We start from the raw sequence: 16,401 nt of genomic DNA on the forward strand, positions 1-16,401 counted from the left end.
TGAGTGGTGCAATCAGGGCGATCGTTTTTATTTATATTGTTTACTATATAGAGTATCGTGTGCACTTCACTATTGCCTTGTCGAGTGGTTCCCGTCAGCGACCACTAGAGGGAACAGAATTCGTTGTAAGGGGGTGTACATAACCATGATTGCCCGCCACCTGGCCCTCCATCCGAACTGCGAGAGACCCGCTCCTTCCGATGAGATTATGTCAGAAGACGATCGTCGGCATGCATATCACGTATGACTTTCCAGGGGTCGGCCTTCGCTTCCGCGACGACTGCATTTTTGTTCCTCGCCAGTTGTCGCAGGTTACACCTCCTATTGTATAGCAGGTCGAGCCTGTCGATGAGGCTAACGATGAGGATGACCCTCTGGTCGATCGAGACCTCCCACCACCACCACAGGCATAGGGGGTGCCTTAGTACCCCAAGCACGTTTATTACAACGAGTTGGCTCCTGCTCTCGTAGCGGCGTTACAACGGATATAGGACCAGTTACAGGCCTGGATAGATTGCCATCGCTCCCGTACTGAGGACCTCTTATTACGAGTGATTCAGGGGGATATCGATACGGAGGTGTTTGCTGGTCGTCGTGCCAGTCCGATACTCGATCCCCGCGTGTATCCGGACGATCTGCAACCGTTAGGTGCTCATTATAATTCGCATTAGTCAGGCGCTAGTCAGGATCCACAACCGTCAAGCGTTGGTCAGGATCCGCAGCCGTTGGGCAACGTTCAAGATCCGCCGATTTAGGATAGTTTGTTGTTCTTTTTTGTATTTTCACACTTTAAAGTATTTGGATTGTATTTTGAAGTATTTGGATTATGTTATATATGAAAAAAGTAATTATCTAGTTAAATTTCCAGTTTCAGTTTATTTATATATGTGATGTTCATTTACAATGTTAGGATTGGTTGGTTGGCTACTATAATGTATGGCAAGACACAACACAATATGATATAATACGATACGACACGTCATGATACAATATATATATATATATATATAATGTTTAGAATTAATGTTGAAAACATATAGGGTACGTAAAAATACTACACAATACAATACGTAACAATACGACATAATGCGATACGACACAATACAATACATAACAATATGATTCGACATGACACGACACAATAATACGACACGAGACGAGACGATACGTTACCATAAAATACAAACGAAACATATAAAATTAATATTTAAAGAAAATAACAATAAACACCCACACATGCCATCTTTTAACACCAAAAAAAATCATTTGGGTCGTATACCACTCGTATAGTTCTATACGAGTCGTACATGACCAGACGCTAGACAGATACTGACAATGGCAGTCTGAGTGTTTAAGGTTAACCCTATATGAGTCGTATAGGGGCGGTTGATTGTCCAAATAGACGGCTAAGTGTCCAAATAGATTAAGCCATAAATTGAACAAAGAATTTCCTGAAATAATTTTTAAAAATTCAGTTCTAAGTTTTCTAAGAACCCATCACGTGTAATTTTCTTTCAAAGTTCCTACATGTCACTTCTTGAACGGTTCACGTCACCAACAAAAGTAATCACGTATTATTTTTCACTATTCATGAATATAAAGATTGAAAGGTTGTAAAAAGATGTTTGTATCTTATAGGATGATTCTATTAACACCCTAATTTATAGTTTTTTTAACGGCCTAATTTATAGCTATATGGTCTTTTAAGAAGAAAAATCATTAAAATCATAAATTAACTAAACAAATTATCGAAATAAATATTTTCTTTAAGTTTACTACTAACTTCTTTATCGACCCATGACGCGATTTTTTTTTACATAACTACTACTATGTGTCACTTCCTAAACAGTTCATATCATCGAAGAACGTTTAGTCATCATTTATTGGTTTAAAAAGTTAATACTAAAAACAGAAAATTGATCTTTTTTGGTAAATCCTTAATCAACTTGTTCATTTTCTAAGTAAATATTGTTGGATTTGAAAGTGTGTGTTTTTGATAAAAACTTGTTTAACAAATCAGAATTTCAATAAAACATGTAAATGATAAATACATTATTCAATACACAATTGGATTTAGGACATGATTGTCAAATGATTTATATATGTTTACTAATTTCAGCAAAATCAAAGTACAATAAATACTCACCCTCGACAGGTGCATTCTCTCTCTTACTTGTTATGCTTTACTCTATCTAAATTATTTGATAAGAGGATATTCAGCTGTAAGAGTTAGTAAATTACATCGTATACTGTTCTATTTGTAATAGGAGAGAACTGTTGGTAACGTCACCATAAAAGCAACCCTAAACAACCTAATAAATGATGTAATTTCCAACAGTTTGCAAAACTATTGGACAATTGACTAAAACAACTGAAATATATAATTATTGTAAATACAAAGGGAAACAACTAGAAAACCAAACTGCTGGAAGATTTCAGCACTTTTGGTTTCCAGCACTTTGATCTTCATGTGTTGACTTGTTGACCAACACTTGTCTTCAGCTTTGACTAGTTGACTCAACACTTTGTCTTCAGCTGTTGACTAGTACTTTAAAAATCCAACTCTTTAACTTGGTTTCTAGCTCTTTGATCCCAGATATTTTTTTTTCAACTGTTTTTTTAGTTGTTTGTGAAGCTTTCAAGGGAGAAACTTCTGTTAGGACCTGAGTTTCTTATGATTGTGCTTTGTTTGATAATAATGAAAATGAACAAGAACAATTGCAGCGGAATTAAATGAAATAAACTTTCAACACACAATCAAATGAGAGAATTGCTTTCAACAAACATGTTTAACAGAGAATCAAATGATTAACTTTATTACAATCATTAATTACACTTGCATGAATGCATACAATCTCCCCCTCAGCCTGAGCTCACAGAGAATGTTCGTACAGAATGACTTGTGATGAAAGAGCTAATAGAACAGTACAGGGTAGTGTTCTATTTATAGTACAGAACAAACCACTGTGGCATCTTTGTTGACGTCACCAAGAAAGTGACATCTAACCTCCTAACAACCTACAATCACTGACCTATTACAAACACTGCTTACTAACTACTGATTACAAAACAATACAAGTAATATACTAAACTACTGCTTCTCCTTCCACTGTTGTGAACCCAGCAGTACTTTGTATCTTCAGCAGTGCTTGATCCATGATAGTAGATTGAGCATCAGTGCTTGCACTTCAACAGTCTTTAGGTCTTCATCAGTTGTTGAAGGTCAGCAGTTGTTGTAGAAGAACAGTAGATGGAGGTCATCAGTTGTTAGGCCACTTTCAAGGGGAAAGAACTGTTGCATACAACTGCTTATTGTGAACCCACTGTGCAGCATTTGCAGGCACTTGGTTGTTTTGGACTCTTCAATGGACTTAAATGATCTTTTATGTTGTTTTCCTTTTAAACAAGAAACACAATACTCAGGACAGGTGAACAGTTTTTGAGGAAGACCTCTTACTAACCCCTGTTTTGACAAAGCAGTGATTGTCTTGAGATTTGTGTGCCCCAATCTCCTGTGCCAAAGTTCTGTCTCTTTGTTAAAGGCAGCTGAGAACAGACATGCATCAGTCCTGGGGCTCTCTTTTGACAAATCAACTACATAAACATTGCCACTCCTTTGAGAAACAAGTTGAGTTTTTCCAGTTTTTATTATTTCTTCAATGTTTTTAACCATTTTTGGTCCGACAATCCTTAGTAAAGAATGAGCCATAACCCTTATCACTCATTTGTGAGACACTAAGGAGGTTGAATTTTAGATTGTCTATTAGATTGACATTTTCAAACTTAACATTACCAGACTAAATTGTACCAGACCCCATCACCTTCCCTTTACTATTATTACCAAAAGATATATCACCCCCTCCATGAGTTTTGAATTCTTTGAGTAGGGCTTTGCATCATGTCATGTGCCTGGAGCCTCCACTATCTAAATACCAAAGACTATCTAAGCATGCAGAAGCTCCCTGCACATCAAGTAAAAGGTTAGTTCATGAGGGTCTCCAAAGCCAATAAGGCTTTGGATGGGGTCTCAACAGTGTCTGTGTTAAGTTCAGGTGGATGGACAGTGGTTAGCTCAGGGGTTTGGACAGTTTTGGAACTATTTTTCTCTAACCACTGTTGGGGGTCTTGCCCTATCAGCTGTTGATACCCAAAGGGATGCCTGTTCACTCTTGGTTTAGAAGGCCTTTTGTAAGCCTCATAAACATGTGGGACCCTTGGGTATGGTGGTTGACCTTTACCTCTTCGGTATTGGTTGGCAAGGGGTGCATCAGTCACCTGAACTTCTCTTTTAACAGAGATTTGGTTCAGCTGTTTTGTAACAGTTGTTTGAACTGGCACAAACAGTGATTGTTGTTTGACTTGTGGTTTTGATGAACTCATTGGTGTTTTTGACATGTACTCTTCCTTTTTGACCTCAAAGGATTTCAGGTATACACACTGCTGAGTAGAATGGTTTGTTTTACCATAGATGGTGCAGACTCCTTAGCAACAGAGTTTTGAACTGCTGTTGGGATGTCCTTAAGAGGGATGACCTTTGCCTTAGGAGCTTTGACACCATCTATAGTTGTGAAGTCCATGGGTTTGAAGTTTTCAAGGATGTCATACTCATCAGACCATGTGGGTTTGAATTGGTATTTCTCAATTTCCTCAAAGGTTAAGGACCCCACAGATCTTTCCAGAGTGATTTTGTTACCAATTTTATCAGTTATTTTAACTTCTTGGCCATCCTTGTTGGTGGGTATGATTTCAACAGAGGTTTGAACAGATTCAGCTGCAGCAGTGTTTTCAATTTGATCATGTTTTCTAAAACCTACACTAAATTTTACATTTCTTTTGATATGTTTTTAAATCATAACTTCATAACCTTTGCAGGATTCCACCCATTTTTCACAAGTGATTTGGGTGTATTCCAACTCCTTTTTACAGGCTTGATATTTTTCTATCAGAGTCTGAAGTTGGTCCTTGGTTATGCTATGCTCTTGTTTGAGACTGCAGATTTCATTATCTTTTTCAGCCAATTTGATTTTTAACTCTTTTAAAGACTTTTCAAATTGAACTTCATCATTTAACACTCTATCCCTAAGGTTTTCATTCACCTCTTTGATGTTAGCAAATGCTATGATGCATTTGTCTGAACAAAGGTTTTTAAGAACCTGAGATGATACCTTAGCTGCAGCCATCATGGCACAATCACAAACATGCTCTTTCTCATCTGGCTCTTTCTCTTCTTTTTCACCTTGTTTTTTTTCTTCTTCTTCTTCAGACCAGGGGTCAGACAGTGGTTCTAACAGGGGTTCTGAATTTTCTCCCAACAGTATTTCACCAGCAACAGCAATAACCGCTGCTTCAGCAATTTCATCCACTGTTTCAGCATTTGACTGTCCTTCTTTAGTTTCTAGCCCTTCTGGTATTGACTCTAATGCCATAAAATAGTAATCATCATTAGAAGCGTCATTAGTAGCATAGAGTGCACATTTTTCATCACCTAGCTCATCAGGTAAGCTGCTCCAGTCAACAAAGCCTTGGGTGAAAAAACTTTGCTGATCTGGTTGAACCACTGTTGGTGCAGCTTGTTGAGGTGCAACTGGTTGCACTTGAACCTGAGGGACAGGAGCTTGGACATACTGAATTTGTGGGACAATGGTTTGGACATAATGCACAGGAACAGGGGTTGCGGATGTGCATAATGGGCAGCAGGGGTATATTAGGTATACAGCACAGTGCTTTGGTTATTTTGTTATCTTGGGCTAGGGTGTGTGATAATTGGTCTACTGTTTTGACTCCTACACTCTCTAGCAAAGTGACCTAACCTGTTGCACTTGTAACATTTAATTTTTGACTTATCCAACCCTACTTTTAGATTCCCGTGCAACCCTTGAAATTTTCTCCATGTCCTTTTGTAAAACTTGCTGGTTCTAACACTCAGAAGTGCAAATTGGTGTAATATGTCCATTTCCTCTAAATCAGTTGGATCAAATGCTGGAGATCATTGAGTTCAAAGCACAGATTATCAGAGTTCTGGCTTTCTCCATTTGCTGTAAAAGCATAATTGGATGAGTGAGAATCAGAGTTAAAATTTCCACCAGCTGTTATGTCAATAAAGTGATCATAACTCTGATCCTTACTACTGCTAGACTCTTCCTGACCCAAAAGAGCTGTGTTGCCAAATGAATAGTCATCTACAACTTTTCCAGACTCTTGTAGCTTCTTTTTCTGGTTCAACTCCCTTTCATAGGTCAGGAGTCTACCATGAAGCTGGGTTAGGGTCAGATCTTTGAACCCAACAGAATTCCTGGTTACAAAAGCAATTGTGTCCCATTTATCAGGAAGTGACCTAAGAAACCTGCTATTTTGGGCTGCATTAGTAAATTCAACCTTAACAAGTTTTAGTTCAATCATGAGACAACTAAAACGCTCAAACTGTTGTGTTAATGATTCACCCTTAATGTGACAAAATGTTTCATACTGTTGGTTTAAAATTTCCCTGTTATTTTCAAGTACTTCTTCAGTCCCCCCCCCAATTGTTCCTTAAGTGCATCCCACAATTCCTTGGCACTGTTACAATGTAACAGCCCAGCATAAAATCTCATTTGGTAGTGCGGATGCAACTATGCTGAATGCCTTGGCATCTAGTTCAAGTTTTTGAAAATCCTGATCAGTGTAGTTCTCTAATTTTTTAGGAACAAAAACCTTCAGATCCTCAGCACTCGGCACCATTGGAACACGTGGTCCATAAATAACCGATTTCCAACATCCAGTGTTCTGTTGAGCTAGGATGTGACCCATCCTTCGCTCCCAGATGTTGTACTCATTTCTCTTCAACATAGGTGGTTTAAAGAGTGAACCGATGTTATTGTTAACATCTTGTGATTGTGACGTCATCTTGGTTGTTTTACAGGTACTGATTAATCAACTTTGCTCGTGATTAAACCTTACTCTGTTTTTTCAACAAAACGAACAATTAAAAGTATCAACGATTTTGAGCTGAACGTCAAAATGATTGTTAGATCAAATTTGACTGTCCAAGCTCTGATACCAATTGTTAGGATCTGAGTTTCTTATGATTGTGCTTTGTTTGATAATAATGAAAATGAACAAGAACAATTGCAGCGGAATTAAATGAAACAAACTTTCAACACACAATTGATGGAGAGTGCAAAACACGAGCGTTAAGTATGTTAAATTATGTATCTTATTGTGTTTTGAACAATTACGCGTCTTGGATATGTTAACTATGAGTGTTTATGATTCTACAGGTAAAACGCGTAATATGACGATGTTTAAAGATGAAGCGGAACACCCGAGATTGATAATTGTTGTAAACGAGAGCATTCGGGTCGAGTTATAATGCTTAGATGTGATGGAGACTAAAGGAAGTAGTCATGTGCATATGTGGGAGGCAATTAATGATCACCATCTTATAATATCATTCATATAAAAAGAACATGAAGCCGATTTTTTTATGAGAATTCTTGGATGGCACTTTCTAATTTTAAGAAAAGGGGACATCATGATTGCTATATATCACGCATAGGGAAGCAAAAAAGGAGCCAACTTCGAGATACTTTTGGTGGCTGGTTGGTACGCACACATGCAGGAGACAATTCAGGAGTATTATTGTAGTAGTAAAATTAATTCAATATCACATTTATTGTTGGGAGGTGGTCATCGAAAACAACAAAAGTAACAGAAACATACATATGAGGTTTACGAAATGCATGTGTGGCTTACGGTCGTATTTAAAAAAAAAACACGCATGTGTTTTGTTGGAGGTATAAAAGGATTTTTAAGAAAACCCTAAAGGACTTCTTGCTGATGGTCGAATTTTGGCAGCAGGCACGGAGACTTTTGGCTCTCAAAAACTCATCTCCATAACGCATCATTCATCATCTTCTGCAATCAAATACCGAATCGATCATGTCTTCATCATTCTTTCAAGCCTTTGAAGATTGCACGCACATCATGAGCGGCTAGTCGTCCTGTGACCGTCTCCGGGACTAGGGTTTATGTTTGAACATTGGGTTTGCGTATGTTACGACTTTTTGGATTGGGATTCGATTAAACTTTCGGTTAGTCGTTCCTATTGTGTTTGTTTTGATTAAACATTATTAGATTATCGTATTCATTCGTGTTCATCAATTATTTGGTTTGTTCATCAACAACCGGGATTAAATTCTAGGATGTCATTGTTTTAAACCTTTAATCATTGAACCTGTTAATGTTTATGAAATCTAAAATTGGTAATTAACTGGATTACTATTCATTTGCATCAATCTTTCGGTTTCGATCGTGGATCATTGCAATCAAATATATTGTCCGTTAATTATTTATCAAAACAAGTTTACAAATCATGTCTATGTGATTTCCAATTGGTAGTAACTAAGTAAACCGATTTTCTGCATAACCTGAAAACCCGGAGATTGGTCCCTTTTCTTATAATTGTTTACACTCTAATTTACATTTGTTTTCGCAATCATTCTCACAACTGCAAAAAGCAATTAGTTTAGACGTAGATGGTAATTAAAACAACGAGCTTTCGTACTTTCCACTGATTCCCCGTGGATTCGACACCCTACTTGCCCTTTACTAGTAAAAGGTGAATAGGACACTTTACTTTATTTTTTTGACCGACCTTACGACATCGATCAAAATGGCGCCGTTGCCGGGGAATCGGTGCGCTTAGTTTAGTTTGTTGTTTTTCGTGAAAATTCAAAAAACCTAAAAATTAAAAAAATTAAAAATCCAAAAATATTTCCTTTTGTTTGTTTCTCTTGTTTCGTTCCATATTACGCTTGGTTTCTTGTTTGTCTGTGTGCAGGTGATCCTCGTGTTGCATGCATACCAGGTTTTCAAAGAAATCATCACCGCTTTTGTTTGATTCAGAGATAGAAAAGACTGCTCGACAGAATCGCGTTCTTCTACGTTCAGCAGTGAAAGCTAAAGCTCAGTCGTCAACAGTTGCTCAATACCTTGAACAAGCAGCTAACGAGATGGCTGACCAAGAGCCACAGAACCAAGCACAAAACGAACCAATCCCGCCCATTCCAGATCCACCAATCCCTCAAAACCAAAACCAGCCCAATAACCAAAACCAGAATCAACCACCACCACAACCATTTCCACAATTCAACCCAGGCCCACAAAACCAACCAGGAAATCTGAATCTCCGACATGGGGAAATTATTCGTCTCAACCAACCACAGCATCAACACGGGTATGATGAGGGTTTCCAACACAGAGAAGGCAGTGTTCATACTTGGGAATCTGGTTGGGAAGAAGATGATTATCAGAATCAGTATGATGGGAGGTACGCGGACTACCGATATGATGAAGGTTATAATGTGAATCAAGGATACCCGATCCAACAACAAGTCAATCAAAGAAATCACATCCCGCGGCCGATTCCACAAAATCAAGTTCAACATGGAGTCCCGCAATTCAATGCGGGGAATCAAAGAGCTAATAATCGGGTTGGGGGCGATCAGATACAGTTTGTGGATGGTGTCCCACAAATCGTTCAAGGGGCACCCATTCAAGGGGTTGAAGGTCACTGTCGACCAGTTGTAGCACCGAACTCGTCGGCTATAGTCACACCAGTTGGAAATAATAACAGACCTTTTGAGATGAGGCCTCAATACTTAGGCCATTTGCCAGAGTTTTATGGAAAGAGGACCGAAGAACCATACTTGCACATTGCAAGTTTTGATTCAATTTGCCAAACAATTGGGGTTTCGGGGTTTACAAAGGATGAAGTGAAGTTGATGCTGTTTCAGTTTACTCTAAAAGACAAAGCACACCAGTGGTTTGCGACATTACCTCCAGGTAGCATTTACACTTGGCAAGAGATGCAGCAAGTGTTCTTGGAGGAGTATTACACAATGAACAGAACCAGTGAAGCTCGGGATGCAATCAGAGCATTCCAGCAACATTCAGGGGAAGCGTTCCATGAGGCGTTCACAAGGTTTAAGGAGTTGCTTAGGAAGTGCCCCCATCATGGCATTCAGACATGGGAGTTGATTAAAGCGTTCTACGATGGGCTACTTCCTGATGATGTAAGAGATCTCATCGCCATTAGTAATGGCACATTTCTCACTAACACAGAAGCTACAGATTGGGCATATTTGGAGAGACAGGGTGCTACTTCTAAGAGACAGGCACAATCTGGCAGGAGAGCGAGATCAGCATCGGCGAGATCAGTTGATTATGAAGCTGAAGAACGGGTTGAGAAATTGAAACAACAGAATTTGCTATTAGAGCGACATGTAGCTCAGATGAAGTTGGGAAAGGGAGCTGAAGTTAGGGCAGCTAATGCATTCGCAGTATGTACGGATTGTGGTGAGTTAGGACACCAGGTGGGAGGGTGTCTCGCAAGGATGGTTCCGAATGAAGAAGTGAACCAAGTATTCGGTGAACGAAAGCAGTATGATATGAAATCGAATACATATCATACAGGTTTGCGAAACCACCCCAATTTTAGTTACGGTAATTCTGCTAATCAAATGAACCCTAATTTTCAGGTACCCATGCAAGGAGGTCAGCAGTATCAAAGTCGTCAAGGTAATTACTCGCAAGGTAATTACCAAACTCAGGGCCAGTATAATCAGCAAGGGAACTCCTCAAGTGCTAGTGGTGGAACAAGTGATGACAAGTTGGATGCTATTATGAGGTTTATGAAGGACATCCAAAAGGATAATGAAGTTCGAGACAAAACTTCGGAAGCAATGGAGAAACAGTTGGGGCAGCTAGCAGAAGATCTAGCTCAGCTGAGAAGAGATCCAGGTAAGTTGCCAAGCACTACCACAGTTAATCCAGCACATCAGTCATCTAGCTTGAAAAATGGAAGAAATGTGCACATCAGCGCGGTAAGTATTCTTCCAACTTCTGAATTTGGTAGTGTCACAATTACTCCACCATTACAATTAGTTGAGGAGGTGGTGGAGGATGTTGGTAATAGATCGGACTCTCAACATGATCGGGACCCACCAAGGGATGAAAGGTGGGAAAGATTTAAACAAGCTAAAATTAATCTGCCTCTACTCGATGCGATTAAAGAGAGTCCAGATCATGTTGAATGTTTGAAGGAGTTAAGTACCCAAAAACGACTTCACAAGTTTCCTAAAAAACTTGATTTGACTACAAATGTGAATGCCGTTTTGTTGGGTACCCTTCCCCCGAAACTCCAAGATCCAGGAGCACCCATTATTTCAGTACAAGTGGGTGAATTTAAAATAGAAAGGGCACTATTGGATCTTGGAGCGTGTGTTAGTATTCTACCAGGGAGTCTGTATGATCAATATGATTTTGGTCCGCTACAAAAGGTCAACACCACCGTGGTGTTGGCTGATCAGACTCCCATGTGTCCGAGGGGGATCGTAAGGGATGTAATTGTGAAGGTAGAAGATTGTTACTACCCAGTTGACTTCTTAGTGCTGGATTGTGCCACAAGTTCAAAGAACACGCACTCTCTAGTCATTCTGGGTAGACCGTTCTTAGCGACTGCTCATGCAATTATAAACTGCGTTGATGGAACGGTAAGTATGAAGTTTGGTGACCGCGAATTGCGGTTAAATGTGTTTTCAAATGCTACTGATCCTCTTATTACAGGTGAACACTCAAAAGCTAAAAGTGGTGAAGAAAATGTCTCTCCTACAAAGGAGATTCATACCAAACATGAGTGTTTTATGGTTGACAGGTTGGAAGTGGCAGGAAGCAAAGCGGTGAGAAAAAAGGAAAGTGTGGCTCATGAGGAGTTAAAGACAGAAAAAGGGAAGCCACGAGGGAAGAAGAAGAAAAAGAAACCGCCTGAGTGCGATAATGCAAAACGAAGGTTAAAGTTATTCGGTCCAATGTGGAATACAGTGGATGACTTACTAGAGCATTGGCGGGGGACCTACTTAGAGGCCATGGGACGCAAACATCCCACTCGACCACCATGAGGGTATATGAGGTACGGTCTAGCTGAAGACCTATAAACTTAGCGCTCTCGGGAGGCAGCCCGAGGATGTAGAGTAGTGTATATTTGTTTTGTTTTTGCGTGAGTACTTTTGCAGGTTATCGGGTTATTGATCTCTACGGATGCAATGATCCAAGTGTGGGGATGTTTGGTGAAATCCCGATACGTTCTAGTGAAGTGGCGGACAATGCACGGATTAGAGTTCAGTCAAAACTGTCCATACTCAATCTCCATTTGGATGGTGATGATCTGCGCACTAATTGTAGAGATTGACCCAAGTACTTTTTGGACACGGTCGCGAATGAAATGCTATACGGTCGTGGTGGAACATGACGCATGACGATTCTACGCTTTAAACCAGGGGAGTCTGTTCCACTTTTATTATTTCATTTTTATTCATGTTCTTGGTGGTGTTAAACAATTTATGTGTTAGGGAATGTGTTTATGTCTTTTGTGTTAGGAAGGGTCGCTCATGATGTTTGTTAGTTGGTATTCCCGGGTTTTGTTTAAAAAGCATGATACATTGGGGACAATGTTGCCCAAGTGTGGGGATATGGAAACCCGGGAAGGGAAGGTTTGGGACAAGAGCTTGAAAGAGGTTGAAAGTGATTGAAAACGATGAAAGTGAAAAAATTGAAAATTTTAAAGAATTTCATCGCCTTAAGTGAACTAAATGGATATGAAAACTGAATGTTTCAATAACTAATGGGTTCCTTGCCGGTAGTAAACTAACATAGTCCCTTGTCATGGTCGTTCCTTTAAGTTTCATGAGAGTAGGTCCGACGGGTGTTTTTAGTTAAAAGAGTTGAAAAGAGATGTTTATTTAGGGGTAACATGCTTTAGATTGCATATGCTATGTGTCGGCAGCCTTTTTACCCTTTCTTGGTGAGAATTTTGAGCCTGTAGAATGATAGAATGATTTACTTTATGACTTCATTTGTTGAGAGCAGGCCGCGTGTTATTCTGTGTTAGAACTTGTGTGATTTGATGCATGCTGAGACTGTGGTTTGACATGTGCACGTAAACGATAAAGGCATTAGGATATCCTTTACACCAGTGTGTTTGTTTCATGTTTACCTAGTTATCACCCTTAGTAGCCCTGTTGAGCCTATTTACCTTTCATTTGTCCACCTAAGATAAATTGTTTGATACCGACCGTGAATGACAAGGTATGAATAGTTGAAAAGAAAAAAAAAAGAAGTAAACAAAGAAAAAGAAAAAAAAATCAGAAATAGAAGAAAAAAAGAGCAAAAAAAAAAAAGTTTTGTGAATATTGTTATATTGTCTTGGGTAGAAACCAGCCCAAAAGTATGTTATGTGTTTTGCAAATAAAGTCATCACGGTTTGGTCGTTTGTTTGTTCGCCACATAAAAAAAAACAAATAAATAAAAGCCAAAAATCTACTACCCTTAGCCTAAGCCCAAAACCGAAAGTCCTTTTGATATGTGTCGTGTTATATGATACAATGGAGGTGTGATTGTCATACAAGCATATGATTACAGATTTTCATGTTTGGTTTTGAGTGTAAATACTAGCACATTACACGCTAGTTCATATTTTTAAACTGAGAGGAGAGTTTATTGTGAGGGGTGTGTAGCATGTGTATAATCCTAAGCATGTTAGCTTTGGATAGACAAGTCTTAAGTTTTAGAAATGGCACCAATTGCTTGTCGGACTGTCAATCTCGATTGTGTCAGTCTATGGAACGGGTATGACTTGGGACTCAAACTGTTGCATCGGTATAGGGGTTTAGAGGTGTTGTTACTTTGGTGAGTAGTTCCATATCGGTTTGCTTGAGGACAATCAAAGGTAAGTGTGGGGATGTGATGGAGAGTGCAAAACACGAGCGTTAAGTATGTTAAATTATGTATCTTATTGTGTTTTGAACAATTACGCGTCTTGGATATGTTAACTATGAGTGTTTATGATTCTACAGGTAAAACGCGTAATATGACGATGTTTAAAGATGAAGCGGAACACCCGAGATTGATAATTGTTGTAAACGAGAGCATTCGGGTCGAGTTATAATGCTTAGATGTGATGGAGACTAAAGGAAGTAGTCATGTGCATATGTGGGAGGAAATTAATGATCACCATCTTATAATATCATTCATATAAAAAGAACATGAAGCCGATTTTTTTATGAGAATTCTTGGATGGCACTTTCTAATTTTAAGAAAAGGGGACATCATGATTGCTATATATCACGCATAGGGAAGCAAAAAAGGAGCCAACTTCGAGATACTTTTGGTGGCTGGTTGGTACGCACACATGCAGGAGACAATTCAGGAGTATTATTGTAGTAGTAAAATTAATTCAATATCACATTTATTGTTGGGAGGTGGTCATCGAAAACAACAAAAGTAACAGAAACATACATATGAGGTTTACGAAATGCATGTGTGGCTTACGGTCGTATTTAAAAAAAAAACACGCATGTGTTTTGTTGGAGGTATAAAAGGATTTTTAAGAAAACCCTAAAGGACTTCTTGCTGATGATCGAATTTTGGCAGCAGGCACGGAGACTTTTGGCTCTCAAAAACTCATCTCCATAACGCATCATTCATCATCTTCTGCAATCAAATACCGAATCGATCATGTCTTCATCATTCTTTCAAGCCTTTGAAGATTGCACGCACATCATGAGCGGCTAGTCGTCCTGTGACCGTCTCCGGGACTAGGGTTTATGTTTGAACATTGGGTTTGCGTATGTTACGACTTTTTGGATTGGGATTCGATTAAACTTTCGGTTAGTCGTTCCTATTGTGTTTGTTTTGATTAAACATTATTAGATTATCGTATTCATTCGTGTTCATCAATTATTTGGTTTGTTCATCAACAACCGGGATTAAATTCTAGGATGTCATTGTTTTAAACCTTTAATCATTGAACCTGTTAATGTTTATGAAATCTAAAATTGGTAATTAACTGGATTACAATTCATTTGCATCAATCTTTCGGTTTCGATCGTGGATCATTGCAATCAAATATATTGTCCGTTAATTATTTATCAAAACAAGTTTACAAATCATGTCTATGTGATTTCCAATTGGTAGTAACTAAGTAAACCGATTTTCTGCATAACCTGAAAACCCGGAGATTGGTCCCTTTTCTTATAATTGTTTACACTCTAATTTACATTTGTTTTCGCAATCATTCTCACAACTGCAAAAAGCAATTAGTTTAGACGTAGATGGTAATTAAAACAACGAGCTTTCGTACTTTCCACTGATTCCCCGTGGATTCGACACCCTACTTGCCCTTTACTAGTAAAAGGTGAATAGGACACTTTACTTTATTTTTTTGACCGACCTTACGACATCGATCAACAATCAAATGAGAGAATTGCTTTCAACAAACATGTTTAACAGAGAATCGAATGATTATATTTATTACAATCATCAATTGCACTTGCATGAATGCATACAATCTCCCCCCTCAGTCTGAGCTCACAGAGAATGTTCGTACAAAATGACTTGTGATGAAAGAGCTAATAGAACAGAACATGGTACTGTTCTATTTATAATAGAGAACGAACCACTGTGCCATCTTTGTTGACGTCACCATGAAAGTGACATCTAACCTCCTAACAACCTACAACCACTGACCTATTACAAACACTGCTTACTAACTACTGATTACAAAACAATACAAGTAATATACTAAACTACTGCTTCTCCTTCCACTGTTGTGAACCCAACAGTACTTTGTATCTTTAGCAGTGCTTGATCCATGACAGTAGATTGAGCATCAGTGCTTGCACTTCAACAATCTTTAGGTCTTCATCAGTTGTTGAAGGTCAGCATTTGTTGTAGAATAGTAGATGGAGGTCATCAGTTGTTAGGCCACTTTCAAGGGGAAAGAACTGTTACATACAACTGCTTATTGTGAACCCACTGTTCTGATTCAGTTTTGGCTTTATCAACTGTTCCTTTGGTAGGGTTCAATCCCAACAACTTCTTAGGGTGAACGGGGCGGGTGTGACAAAGAGGGCGGTGAACCCCTTCACCGCGCGGGGAACACCGCCACCACTCCTCTTTGTCACAGGGGGTGAGTAAAAGGCGGTGGGGAGTCCCCGCATGCCAAAAGTGAACTGTTGCTTTGTTAACCGTTTGAATTAAATGATTAACAGCTACATAGCCGTTTATACTTAAAAGAGAGGTTTTTTATATATTTAAAAACTATATAAACCCACCCATTTTAAACAATTCATATCAACCCAACTCCTTATTTCTCCAAAACTAAATCTCTACCCCTATTTTATTTTAAATGGTGGAAGAAATACCATTGTTTTTCCCACCCGATAATAGTGATGACGAGTTAGCTTCAACCGATAGTAGAATAATTTTTTTTCCAAAATCTCATCGAGGAAGCCGAACTACAAGACACGGGCACATCTAGTAAGAAACGTTTTGTTTGTCGTGATCGTGAGAGTGGCCACGAAACCC

Source organism: Helianthus annuus, chromosome 13, assembly GCF_002127325.2.
Source record: "Helianthus annuus cultivar XRQ/B chromosome 13, HanXRQr2.0-SUNRISE, whole genome shotgun sequence".
Taxonomy (NCBI): Eukaryota; Viridiplantae; Streptophyta; class Magnoliopsida; order Asterales; family Asteraceae; genus Helianthus; species Helianthus annuus.